Source organism: Pteropus alecto, unplaced genomic scaffold (genome assembly GCF_000325575.1).
Source record: "Pteropus alecto unplaced genomic scaffold, ASM32557v1 scaffold56, whole genome shotgun sequence".
NCBI classification, from domain to species: domain Eukaryota; kingdom Metazoa; phylum Chordata; class Mammalia; order Chiroptera; family Pteropodidae; genus Pteropus; species Pteropus alecto.
Window position 1 is genome coordinate 223,475 of NW_006438871.1, and position 4,232 is coordinate 227,706.

Consider the following 4,232-nt stretch of genomic DNA (forward strand, 5'->3'; position numbering starts at 1 on the left):
GGCGCCCCGCGACCGCGCCTGGTGTCCGTAGCTGCCTCGCGGAAGGGGGGTCACAGCTATTTGTCCCGTGACCTTCTCACGTTGCTCGGCGTGAAGACTCCGCGGGGCAGCCCGTGCCAGGGTTTCTTTGGTGCTCGAGGCCGAGTAAGGTCCCTCTGTGGCTGTGTTCTGTCCCCTACTCGTCTGTCCGTGGACACCTGTGCCGCGTCCCCCTGTCGGCTTCTGTGAATGACGTGGCTGTAAATACGGCGTACGGATGTCTGCTCGGTCCACTTCGGGTCCGTACCCTGAAGTGGACTGTGGATCAGGCATTCGGTCCACGTTTGAGAGTCGGGGGATCCGCCGCACGGCTCGCCGCGGTGGCGCCGTGAGCTTTCGGCCTCCGCGTGGCAGGCTGTCGTCTGTCGACTGGCGCGTTTTTCAATCGGCTCACTCAGGGGCCCGCGTCTGAATCGTTCTACCTTTGGGCGATTCGTGGACGCGCTGCTTCGCGTTTGCGAGCGCGGTTTCTGTTCGAATACGGGGTGCACGCTGTGGGGGGAGCTGTCCGGCACGCGGCGCTGCATTTTCTCTTTGCGGAAACGCCGAGCTGTCGCAGACGGGCTGCGGCGTCTGACATCGCCACCCGCGGTGTTCGAGGGGCCCCATTTGTCCGCATCGTTGCCGACGTTCGTTATTTCCGGCTTGTCCGGTTCCGGCCATTCTCGCGTGTGGGACGCTGTGTGCGGGCGTCCAGGCCACCGCAGGCCAGCGGATACCGCAGGCCAGCGAGCCGCAGGAACGGCTTGCCTTCCCAGCGCGTGTAGCTGTGTTCGCACTATCCCGCGGTGGAGTAAGTGTGTGGAAGCGTTGTGCCCAAAACGCACAACCTTAATAAAAGAAAACTCACTGCTAGAAACACGCGAAGCCTCACCGGAGCCTGCTGGGGGAATGGTCTCCTGGGCCTGCCCGACACAGGGCCGCCACGGCCCTCCGATCCGCAAACAAATGAAGACGTAAGATCCACACTTCCCAGTCACTTGCGTGCAGCAGGGAGGTGGGGTCGGGGACCGCTGGGGTCGCTTCAGCACCACGGACATCTCTTCCTGCCTCGACGGCCCGGCTTGCCAGCTGGTCGCTTAGAAACGGCATCTGGGTTCAGATGTCTGCTTCTCCCTCCTCGCCTCCGGGCCGGCCCCCGCCGCGTTGTGTGGAAGCCACGCCTGGGGCACGAGCCAGCCCCGCAGTGGATCACCAGCTGGCAACAGCCAGAGACGTGACCTGAGCCATGAGGGGGTCTGTGTGACGTCAGGCTTTCCGAGTTGCTGCCACAGTGGAGGAGCCGTCCCTCGTGGGAGCAGCCTCCTCCGACAGCTCGGATTTTCAGAAATGTCTAATCTGATTTGATGTCATCCGATGGGACCTGATTTGATCTTATTAACTTTGATGAGGTGAATTAGCAAACGTCAGGTCCCATTTGCAAACGAACAAATGTCGCCAGTGAGGAGACACCTGGAGGTCAAAGGGGACCATGCTGGAGGCTTCGTCACTAGCGTCAGCCCCTTGCACACTGCGAAGGCCCGCTGTGTGGATTTCAGGGACCGCTGACGTCCCTGCTCCTTGGAAGGTGACGGGGGCACCGGCTGAGTTACGGCCGCCAAGCACATGGTACAGAGCCCCGGGCAACCCCTTGTCCCTTTGTGGCCATGGGTGCCTGTCCGCCAAATCGGGCCGCAGCTCGCTGAATGCCACAGTGCTAAGGCCCTTGCCTGCCGCCTCCGCCCGTCTGCTGGGTGTTCGACCTCAGACCTGCTCCGTCCTCCGGCCTCCCTCCTGGCACCTCGGCCAGCTCACCTCTCCTGCGATGACCAACACCACCCGCCCTGCAGCGTGCACGCTCCGGCTGTCCCGCGGCTGCACTGGTCAGAACAGAGCTCAGAAGAGACCAGGCACGTGGGCCGGGGCCCGCGGGGCGCCTCCGCGCAAAGCCGGCCCTCGCCGTTACTGGCTGGGTGTGGCGTGGCTCCTCAGGGCCTCCCGGTGTCTGGGTCAGCCGCCCGTGGGCGTCACCTGGCCACACACGCACACGTGAGCGCCTGGCGACGCCTAACTCGTTAGCCAAAATGTTCGACCCCAGGGATGCTGCGACCCTGCATGCCAGCCAGGTGACATTTGACCTCTGAGGTCGCTGGGCCTTCCAGATGTCGTGTCCGAGTCAGAGGAGGAGGAGAAGGCAGTGTCAGCCTGCTGGGGCCGGGCGCCCCGCGTCACACGCTCCCTGAGAGGCAGGCACCCCCGGGAGACCGGCCCGCACAGCCGGCCCTGGTTTAGAAGAGACACTGGATCAGGTGAAGCCCGAGCTAGCGGTTAAGACGCTCCCTCCCCCTGAACACGCCGAGAGTGTGCTTTTGGGGGCCGTCAAGGTTCTTTAGTGTAGCCCGAAAAAACTGAGCATTCAGCAGCGTGGCGCTGATGAACAGTCCGGAACCTTCGCGAACCACTTGCTGGCATCAGGACGCGCCTATGCGATGACGCGTACTGAAATCAGACCACAGGCATCGCGGAACAGATGCGGGCAGGTGTGTGGCCATGCACACGAGATGGGGGACGTGACGACCGTGGCACAAGCCGGGACCGGTCGGGGACGCTGATGGCTCCGGTGACGCCAAACAGGGCCCAGGTTCCCACGGGGACGTCCATCTCCCCCGAACCGAGAGGAGCTTCTTGAGAGCAGGTGAATGCAGGAAGGTTCTGTGGGACACGGACCTCACTCGTGGGCTTACGGCCTCCCCCGCAGGTCTAAGCGTCTCAGTAAACAGAGCCACCCAGGGCTAGGCCCAGCGCGGACCTGCCACACAGTGGGCCTCAGCAGGGACCTGGCGTTAACGCAGCTGCTCCGTGTGGGGGCTGGGCGGGGGCTCCAACCCCTCTCACCGCCTCTTATCGGCCATCGGAGAAAACGCCAGCCCGCCAACGAGGTCTAAGTTAATGACAGAATTTAACGAATTTCTTTTAAAAGGCAGCGCAACAGTGTCTTTGCAGAGAACATACAGAACTTGTTACCTTCTTCATCCTACAGACCGACTTATGTGCCGTGTAGCCATTTAATGAAAAGCCGGCATTTACTCTGTCAATTATTAGCAGGTGACAACCGTAAATAATGGTGTTCCAGACGTGCGCATTTGTCTGCATGCTCGGTCGATCGCAGATGCCGAGACACCACCTGAGCTGCCAAATACTCCTGGACGCTGAGGGTCAGGTGGGGCACCTCTCTAGACGGAGCAGACGAAACGCCACGCGAGCCGCCAAATACTCCTGGACGCTGAGGGTCAGGTGGGGCGGGGGAAGCAGAGGAGGTCTTCAACCCTCCGACACCACGGTGCGGCACACGCCGGGGACACCAGGCAGTGGGAAGCGAAGCCGGCAGGTGCCACTCCGAGGTCAGAGGGGAGCTGAGGCCCCTCTGTGTGGGGATCCCAGAGCCAGCCCCGGAATTTCAGAACTGATGGGATTTCTCCACAGGTGTAACGAGTCCCGTGAGGACAGCCAGTGCCCAGGCCTGAGGGTGTTTACCAGGAAATGCTGAGAAGTCCCTCAGACGTGGGCCGGTGACGGCAGGACTGTGTTTTAAGATGCGCTGGGCTTAGTTTGACTCGGGTAAGGTGACAGATGGGACCGGGGCCCACACAGGAGTGTGGAGCGTCTACACGTCCCTAGAGGTGGGGGACACGCCCCACCACATAGGGCTGTGGGGAGCCCGGGCAGGCGGGCCGGGGCAGAGGGGCGGTGGGTGGAACGCGGCCCAAGCCCCCACGGTGGTTTCATGGGAGGGGACGGGGAGGCAGCGCCCGCAGTGGAGCCACTGGACTGGGCAGTTCAAGTGACTCGGGGCTGTGGGGTGGCCTCCGGCTGTCCGGCGCGTGGCCCTGGATGCTTCGGGGCCGGGGAGCACTGTCCCGGGAGTGTGGGGCCTGACGGGCGGGGTGTGGGCTCTGCACCGTTGGGTTCGCAGGTGACGGGCATGCTCACAGCGGGCGTCTGCTGTCTCCAGGATCAGCTCGCCCTGGAAGGCATTCTCTCCCTGGCCCGCAAGGTCCCCGAGGCGTCAGCGCATCGGGGGCACAGGAAACAGGAAACAGGACTGAAATAGCTTGGAGGGAGCCGATGGGGTCTGGGGGACGGTCCGGCCCTCACAGAGGCCCCGGCCTTTGCTTCACGCGCGCGCGTGTGCGGGCAGCCTGCCGCCAGGCAAC